The sequence below is a fragment of the Desmodus rotundus genome, chromosome 3, assembly GCF_022682495.2.
Source record: "Desmodus rotundus isolate HL8 chromosome 3, HLdesRot8A.1, whole genome shotgun sequence".
Taxonomy (NCBI): domain Eukaryota; kingdom Metazoa; phylum Chordata; class Mammalia; order Chiroptera; family Phyllostomidae; genus Desmodus; species Desmodus rotundus.
In genome coordinates, this window is record NC_071389.1 from 35,661,791 (window position 1) to 35,671,657 (window position 9,867).

General features: G+C 46.7%; 1 pseudogene; it reads left to right on the forward strand.

Annotated features, from left to right (window-relative positions):
- Positions 1–212: 212 nt before the first annotated feature.
- Positions 213–9,489, forward strand: LOC112314499 (transcription factor A, mitochondrial pseudogene; annotated as a pseudogene).
- The last annotated feature ends 378 nt before the right edge of the window (positions 9,490–9,867 follow it).

Sequence of the window (9,867 nt, forward strand, 5' to 3'; positions counted from 1 at the left end):
GGAATGCATAGAAAATAATGAACTTTGTACTTGCATGGAAAGCTCTCTAGCACATAGTAAGTAATCAAACCAAGGTGCAGAATAGTAATTGTGTAAGAATGGAGAAAACAAGAAGGGATATTGATGTTATTGGTATTTACAAAGAGACACTGGAAGGATGCCTAAGAAGTGAAATGTTTATTAGACTGGAGCGGTGATCCTCAAACTTCGGCATGGATCGGAATCGGCTGGAGGCTGGTGAGAACGCACGTCACTGGCTCCCACTCCTAGTGTTTCTGATTCGGTACGTCTGGGATGGGGCCCGAAACTCCACATTTCTAGCAAGTCCCCCGGCTGCCAGACAGGGGGTCACACATCGAGACCTGCTGGGCCAGAGAGTGGGGCAGACAGGGTCAGACACTGGATCAAGTGTTCTCAGGATATCTCTTTCTTAAAAATCATTTTGATTTTTAAAAAACATGTGCATATATTACTTACTCAAAAATAAATCTTAATTAAAAAATGTATGTGTTCAGTTAAATAACCTGCTCCTCAAGCACCCTTTCTCCCTTTAACCTGTTCTATTTTTCTGGAGAATAACTGCTATTGTATCTAAAATGATTTGTTTTTCTTTCTTGCCCCACTAGACCTAGTGGGGACAATGCCCTAGTAAGGACACTGCCTTTTTATTGCCCACTATATTTCCAACACTGATATTGTGTCTGGCACATAGTAGGTGCTCAAGAAATAGCTCTTGATTAAATAAAGGACCTGCTGGATTCTCTTAGTATACACTAGATCAGTGACTGTTAGCTAATCACCTGGGGAGTTTTTAAAACTAACCGATGCCCCCTCAAAGCCCCGGGTTTGGTGTGATTGTTTGGGGGGTAGTGGGACCCAGCATGGGCTGAGGATGATGGGAGTCCCTTGTCTAAACCACAGCAATGCAGAGACTTATGGTTTGGATTATAAACAGGAAGTGTATTAGTATATAGGCCTTGCTGCATTTTTTACACAGCTTTTAGAACTGGTTCTGAGACCCTTTTTGATCTGGAGACTCTGATGTCCTCTTTCTCCTTTCTCTTCAGGCTGCCTCTTCAAGGTTTGGAAGCTTTACTGAAAAGATAGTCTGGCCCTGGCTGGTGTGGCTCAGTGGATTGAGTGCTGACCTGCAAACCAAAGGGTCACTGGTTTGGTTCCCAGTCAGGGCACATGCCTGGGTTGCGGGCCAAGTCCCCAGCAGGGTCACACAAGAGGCAACCACACATTGATGTTTCTCTCTCTCTAAAAATTAAAAAATATATATTCTAATGTCCAAGACCCTCTTCAAGCAAGGACTAAATCGGACATTGAATGACAAGACACAGTTAACGCTAATGGCCTTCATGCAGGTCTCCACACTTGTGGAGCAGGGCAGGGCAGGGCAACAAGTCTAAATGCTGGGCCCGCTGCCTCTGCCCATTGCTTGGCGTTTTAGTTCTGCAGGACTCCAGGGGCCTGTGGGCACAGGCGACACCATGCTGTAGTCTTGCCACACCATCAGAGTGAAAAGAAGTCGGTTTGGGAGTCACAGAGACACGGCACCCGCCCCCTCAGCTGCTCCCCAGGTCTGTAACCTTAGGCATCTCTGGGCCTCAGTTCCCTCATCTCTAGAATGGGGATGCTAACGCCTGTCTCTTGAGATCACTGGGAGAATCCAATGCTGCGATGTACACAACATGCAGCAGCCAATTACTGGTAGTTGTTCCTCGGCTTTTCAGTTTCGTTATTGCCTCAGCTGTTTTCCTAGTTCCCCACACTGGGTTTATTAAGTAATACTTGTAAAAGTTTATAACTACTCACAGATTGGCGACCTGAACCCTTATTTTGATTGGCTCTCAAAGTGTTTTATAAGAATCTGGCTCAATTGCCAACATTTAAAAACTAGAGAGATCTTACATAAAAGCCTCGATTTGTGCCTTCATTGAAAACATCTGTGTGACCACAATCGCTGGAGCTAACTGTTGGCTTCTCGCTCTGCTCAGCCCCCACGACTCTGCCACCTTCCACCTCATTACCCCTCGCCTCCCTGGGCTCCCTGCACAGCTGGCCACCAACGGCTCTGAGTCACGAGTTCGAGCCCCAGTTTATAAAGTGCTCTCACTCACTTCACCTCACCTGAACCTTACCCGTGAGGGAGATGTTACTATTATCCTACTTTTCAGGAGAGGAAACTGAAGCTGAGATGTGGTGTGAACTACTCGGGTTGTTTGTATCAGCAACGCCAATAAATAGCTGGCATTTACTGGGCGTTCAACCTGTGCCAGACATTATTCTAATCACTTCACAGCCAAATTAACTTAGTCCTCACAACAATTTCATTAGATAGCTTCATTAGCCCCATTTTACAGACGAGGAAGTTGGGACACAGAGAGGTCAAGTGCCTTTCCCAAGCTCACACAGCTAGGAAGCTCAAAATAAACCCAAGGCCCCTGAGTCCTAATCTGCACTTACTCCGCTGTGCTGCAAGAGTCTTTCCTCCCTGTCCCCCTTTCTTCTTCAAAAACAGGCAAGCCTATGGGTCCCAGCTTCTGGTAAGATTTTGTAAAGCTTTTTGGGGGTAAGGGGAAGTTAGGGTTACATTTTGTAACATTTGTTCCCTGCTGTATCCTCAGTACCTAGCACAATGCCTGCATGCGGCCTAAGCATAAGAAATATTGAAAGAACATAGCAATAAAAGCATTATCTGTTATCATCAGCCTGTAGTACCCCCAGTGTCTATAAGTAATATAATTGGCTAATTAATTAGCATAGAGATGAGAACCTACTATATGGGCATATGATGGTTCCTTGGTCTTGAGTAGCTCAAGTCCAGGTGAGAAACATTGACAAAATTCAAATTCAGGATGTATGTGGACATAAGTCACTTGCCAAGAAAGTTAATACTTTTCCCCTTAGAAATGGTCAATGATCCACTTGTGGTATTTTCACCAACTGAGTGGGCTTATTTCTAATTTTTTGCAATTATGTATAACGCTGGAGTAACTGTGTGAATAACATCTTGCATACCTGTTTATGACCTTCACATGGAAGAGTGGGTACAGTGCCTAGGCCTTTGGTACACGCCGCTGGGCCCTGCTACAAGCAGCCTCCCTCCCTCCCACCGCCAGACAGTGGCCTGAGCCTCGGATGAGAGCAGGGTGCTGCCCCACGCTCACCTGTTCAGACAGAGAGCGTGCGATGTCCAGGTATCCTGGCACCTCCTAGGTGTGAGCAGTAGGGCTCCTGTACCAGAAGCTGATCAGGCCTCATACCTGTTCGCCTGTCATGGGGTCCTTGGGTGGGGCTCTCCCCAGGAGGCCTAGGAGAACCTCTTGCCAGATGGCAAAGGGGTCTTCACCAGAGAAAATTTGGTTAAACAGAAATCAGCCCAAACTTGTTCACACAAAACGGAGGAGTTTATGAGAAGGGAAATGAAGACCCGTCAGAGAAGCTGAGGAGAAGGCCGCTTGGGCTTTGCCAGGGTGTAGAACCAAGAACTGAAAAGTAAGTTCTCCATCCTCTAGAACCATCTCCTCTCTCATACCTGTCTGTCTCTCTCTCTCTCCCTCTGCATCTCCTTCAGTTTCCTCTCTCTCCTTCTGTACAGCCCACGTTATTTTTTCCCATGTGCCGGTTGGTTCTGGACCCGGTGGACCCAATGACCTTTCCACTGTGGCATCACCATGAGGAGTAGTGGTTTCTGGGTCCCAGTTCCAAATTCCCATGACAGGGTGTCCTTACCTAGATGAGGCATCCACCTGGGGAAAGAGGACAGGGTCCCGTGAAAGCCCAGCCTGCCCCCACACTGGAGTCATGGCTGGAGGGCCGCACAGGAGGCTCCAGAAAGGGCTACGTCAAAGAGATCCCACTCCTGCCTGGCAACTGTCTTTTGCGTCTCCCGATCTCAGACCCGACGGAATCACTCTCTGTCATGAAAGCTTGTAACTAGTCAAACATGCCGCAGGAAGGAGATGGTGTCCTCAAAGGGTCAACTCAAGGGGGAGAAGGAAGGGGTTTAGGTAGGAGTGGGCAGAGGTAAGGGGGTCAGCAGGGACAGTGAAACACTCCGGGACCAGCAACAGTGGGGTCAGTCCACCTGAACGTAGGCCTGAGGCGGGAGGAGAGGGAAGGAGCTGTCACTGGAACCAGAGACACACCCATGGGTCAGAGGGGCGGGTCACAGCCACTGTCCAAACTGCCGGCCAAGCAGAGGAGGCACAGCGAGAAATCCCGACCATCTCTCCTCCTGCCCAGCCCGAAGCCAGGGCACAAGGCCCTGGGAAGGTGGGTGTGCAGGGTTCCGCCTCCCAGGCTGCAGAGCAGGGCAGAGAAGGATGGAGAGCGGCCACAGTTGGGATGGTACAGTGGAAAATAAGCAGCCCAGCTGGTGTGCTGGTGTGTTTTTAGGGCACAATAAGCATTTAACCCCTGACTCTGTCATCTCACTCCTGGGAACATGCTGTGAAGATATGGTGCAAATTAGAAATTATGTTTGTACTAACTTTTGGGAGGCAATGCGACTTAATGACAAGGTATAGGTTTTGGAAGTGGACAGATCAAACCGGAACCCAGACTCCCCTGCTTCTTGGCTTCATGGGCTTTGGGGGTGTGTTGATTTACCTCTCAAAGCCCCATTTTCTTCACCTGTGATACCCATGCCCCCCTCAAACAAACTCTTATTTGCTTCAAAGAATTATTGATTGAGAGACTTGAATAAAATCATGTAAAGGCAGTGCCTGCACTTGGACCATCATGGACACACCACAAATGGGGGGTATTATTGCTATTATTTTTCATTGCACCATGGTCTGCGACGAAAAGTTTGGAAATAGCCTAGATACCTACAATAGAGGAATGCTTAAGTAATTGAGGCTTTCAGTTCCCCCCTATGAAACATAACCGTGAGTATAATGGTGAAGATGAGGAAGCCACATGGGACAATGTCTCCATTCTCAAGTTAAATGAACCCAGAGAATTGCAGATACTTGTTTTACAAGAGGATGTGAAAAAAAAAAAAATCCATGTGCCTGGTAAGGACTTGGGTTTTGTTTGTTTGTTTGTTTTGAAAGAAATATTTCTGTGATTTTGACAATGTTTACATAAACATGGTGTTCAAAATCACACCGTTATTTAACATGAACCGAAGTAATTCCTTCCTGTGGGTGACTGTACCATTCCCTGTGGCCGCCATAGTAAACCAGCACAAATGTGGTGGCTTAACACAACAGACATCTGTCCTCTCGCAGTTCTGGAGGCTGGAAGCCCTAAATGAAGGTGTCGGCAGGGCTGTGTTCCCGCCAGAGGCTCTGGGGAAGAACACATTTCGTGCCTCAACGCAACCTTCGGAAGACCCTGGCCATCCTTGGCGTTCCCTTGTTTGTGGCCGCATCTCTCCAGCCTCTGCCTCCGTCTTCCCATTGCCTTCTCCTCTGTGTCTGTGTGGTCGCCCTCTGACTTACTCTTATAAGGACACTTGTCCCTGGATTTAGGGCCCACCTGGATAATAGAGAATGACCTCATCTTAAGATCCCTAACTTAATTACATCTGCAAAGACCCTTTTACCAAAGAAGGTCACACTCACAGATTGCAGAGATTAAGATGAGGACATAGCTTTTTTTGGGGGGGTGAGGGGGGGCATCATTCAACCTGTTACAACCCATTTAAGAGAATTCAGAAACTGGGGGGAGGGAGACCAAGCTAAAATAGCAGAGCAGATGAGAGTTATTGAGGGAAGAACTAATGGAGGAAAGAGAAGCCAGCTTTAACACAACAATCAATGCGAATATTTGTTGAACGAGTGGAGTGAATGCAAAGGAATTGAGGATGAGCTGTAACAAAAGTCTGAAGTCGTATACTTGTCTCCTGGCCTCGGGACGGACTTCCTGTTTGCTGTCTGCGTGTCACTGGGCTGAACTCATCTCTTCGCTCAACGCAGTGTTGCCTCTACTTGTGTCCTATTTTATGAAGGTATCCAGTATTCTGAAAATGAATACAAAAATCAGGGATGTGTGTGAACTGGAAGACTGAGCATATAATAGACAATGGCCAGACTATATATGACAACTGAATTCAGACCCACAACCTCCACAGCAACCAGCTTGGGAAGCAAAACCACGACCTCTGCAGTAATCAGCCCCGAACAGCTGGGACTCGGTCAATGGCGGTCAGCTTTCCTATTCTTTGCTCCCACTTTTAGCTCAGGACTTGTCAGAGAAAGCCAAATAAGCTCCTCAAACCCATCACATAAAGATGTCTGCTTCTGGTCAGCTGTTTCCAGCTTCCCTTTGCCAACAACCTCCAGTCAAAGCAGCCCTGGACCCTCCTTTTTTTTTTTTCTAATTACTATAAGACTTTCTTGCTCCCCCGCCTGCCTTTGAGTCTCTGCCAAGTTCAAGTGGTAATGGCTGACTCCCTTGCTACAGCAGGCTCTGAATCAACAGCTCCTGTTTGTTCTCATGCGGGTATTTATTTCCACAGGGCAGTCTCTCCATGCTGTTCAGGCGAGTGCCTTTATGCTCCTACCCCTTGGCTATGACCACTGCCTATGAAATTGAACCACAACCACCAGCGCAGGGTCTGGCACATAGTAGGTGCTAAATAAATTACTGTCACGTGAATGAAGGTGAAGTGTGTCGCTGTAGCTCCAAGTTCTTGGATAAAGTTCGAGGGAGTAAGTCCAGAAGACTTGCTTTTAGAAAGATTCCAGTGAATTCTTGGTTATTCTGAATTCTTTGGAGAGCGTCTAAATGCTCTCAAATATGCCCAGCACTGAATAGACCTTAATGCTTTGTAAAGATGCAGACGGTGCATTGTGATTTCCCAAACGCCGTTGTGAAAACTCTCGAGTGCCACACAAAACGGGCAGCAGTCGGACGGCGCTGGCCGCGGGGCTCCAGCCGCCCTGGGCTGCCGCTGAACTAGACGCCCAACAGGAGCTTGTTTTTCTGTGACTCATCGCTCATAAAACTGAATGTAAACTGCTCTCATGCGGCCCCCCTGCTCTCATACCGCCCCCCACCCTGGGGTTCCTTGGTTCTCTTGGTTGTTTAGATTATGGATAAACAGGCTGCTGCCTGTTGGCAGTTACCAGAGAGAAGGGCTGGGGCAGCGGAGGTGAGGAAGACAGCGGCCCGCAGGAAGAAGCCTCCGAGGAGACGCTCCAGGGGCTGCTGTGCCCATGAGGTGCCGGGACCACAGGACTCCCCACTTCTGTTAACTGTGCGAGGTGGTGGCCCTGCTTCAACGCATGGAGAAGACAATTTCCCTGAAAATAGCAAAAGAAGAAGAAGGAGAAGAAGGAAAAGGAGAAGGAGAAGGAGAAGGAGAAGAAGCATTTTATGATTCTGCCCTTTTAAAAAAAAAATCAACACATCCTTTTCCAACTCTGTTTAGGTCTTTTTATAGCTGTGTTTAGATAAGCTGAACAAATAAACTTTACTTAACAATTCAAATGCAGGGTCTTTGGTTAATCTCTGCATATTTCATTTTGAATAAAAATTTGAATTTGCATATCAGCAAGAATTCTGCCACGAGAATTTATTTGCCGCAAAAGCCAAAGACTATTCTTGTCTCCATCTCTCTTAACTCCCCCCCCCCCCCGCCTTTTCCCTCTTCTCCTTGCCCTGTCCCCTCTGAAATTCTTGTCATTTCCTCAGCGCACGCATCCCCTTTCTGCCTGCATCTTTTCACATGCTATTCCCGCCACCTGGAATGCCCTCTCCACTCCGACCATCTAGTGAAGAGAATGGCCCTTTAAGACTAAACAGAAGGGAGGTTCTGGGAAGATGATGTAGTAGGACGCATGGGGATCTGTTTCCCCACCTGGTCAACAAATCCACTGGCAGAATCTATGTACCATAACTACAGCTGACCCTCCAACAACACAAGAGTGAACTGCAGGGTCTACTTATATGTGGACTTCTTTCAATACATATACAGCAGGTTCTGTGTGTCCCCGGGTTTTGCATTTGTGGGGTCAACGAACTATGATCAAATGCAGATGGAGAGCTAACTGCATACACTGTTCTATGCCATTTTATAGAAGGGACTTGAGGATCTGTGCACTTTGGTACGTGTGGCGGCGGAGGCCGTGCGTCTTGAAGCCAATTCCCTGCAGATAATTAGGAAGACTCTAGTTACATTTGGGGGGAGTCAAAAGTTAAAGAGATTTTTAAATGCACAAGGGTCAACTTTATTTTGGAACTCTGGATTCTGTTCAAGGCTTGCAATTTCCGAGAGAAAGATTAGATGGTAAATTGCCGTTAATATTAGTCAGTTTCAGCTTTCAGCACAGTAGCAGCTGCCCATCATCACCATCTCCAGCCACACAGTGGGCAGCTGCACACGTGCTCCTGGAGCAGCTTGCACACAGCTGGCAGGAACTGGAGCAGGCAAAAGGGCTCCTGTCCTCCAGATACCTGGGATCTGCTCTGATCGTCGATTGCGCCTTCCGATCACAGGGGCGCAGACAAAGAGGGGGGCTGCAGTTTTTGTTGTTCCTCACCCCACTGTTGCAAGCCTCTACCCACGCAGGTGAGGTGACTTCCAGTGGATTTAAAGGACTGGTGCCCTTTCCTCCCTTGCACACCCCTTCGTTCCCCCTCCCTTTTTTGGGAGACAGACATTAAAAGTTTAGGACGTTTGAGAACAACTGTGTAGCCTCGTGCGTGGTAGTATGATGGTGCGCTTGGGAGGGTCACCTTCAGGTTCAAGTTGACATTATTTGGGTTGTTCTATTGTGCCACAGGGCTCTACGAGACCGGGGCTCAGTCACTTCGGTGTGAGCAGGTAGAACAGAGCTTCTCTGAGGTGTGCGGGGTGTGCTGGGAAAGTCTGGAGTGGAAGCCCGCGCAGGCGGCAGGAGTCGACTACACTCTCCCTTCAATTTTGCATGTGCTCAAGATGGTTTTGTCCACCTTAAGTCGTTAACCAAAGAAGCCTATGACTTCATACATTCAATTTTCTGAAAAACAGTTACCCGTATTTAAAGCTCAGAACTCAGATGTAAAAAAATGCAGAACTAATTTTAAAAATTGCTGAGTTATGGAGGGAACTTCCTGATTAAGAGGAAAAAAATATGAAGATGCTTACAAGACAGACTGGCACGCGTATAAAGAAGAGATAAGCAGAATTCAAGAACAGCTAACTCCCAGTCAGATGGTATCTTTGGAAAAAGAAATCATGTAAAAACATTTTAAAAAGAAAGCCGTAATAAAAAGAAGAGAGGGTTAACAATGCCTGAAAAACCGCAAAGGTCTCACTCAACTTAAATGTTTTGATACCTGCAAGCTTCCAGAAAGCTAAGAATGGTATCTCACAGTTAACAACACTAGACGAAAACTGGGAAAATCTCTCTCGCTCTCAAAGCAAGTATATACTCAACTTGCTGAAGGTAATAAAATTTGTTATTACAATAAATGAAATCTTCTGAAGAACAAATGCATGAAGTTGGGCAAAATGATCTTTTCCATCACAAAATGCAGCCCTGAGGAGTGTTAAACAGGAGACGGAGCTGTTTCTAAGGCATAAACACTAGAGAACAACTAGGATTCAACACCTGGAGCTGTTGCAGAATTAGAAAGAGTAAAGTGGGCAAACATTCTACACTTAAGTTATTTTTCTTTGGCCCACAGACATCCTCCAGCTCAATACGTTTTGTCAATAGTGTCTTGTTTTGGAAAACGCAACCAGAGGAAAGTTCACGTGAAATTTATTTTGCGTTTAGGAACTACTGAGGATCAAAATAATCCATGGAATGCGGCAGTAATCATTTTACCTTTGATAAAGATAAATCAGGCTCTGAGGTTTTTGTATGCTTGATGACTGTGGAAAGAAAAGTTATTTTTGTTTCCCTATGTTATGGAGGC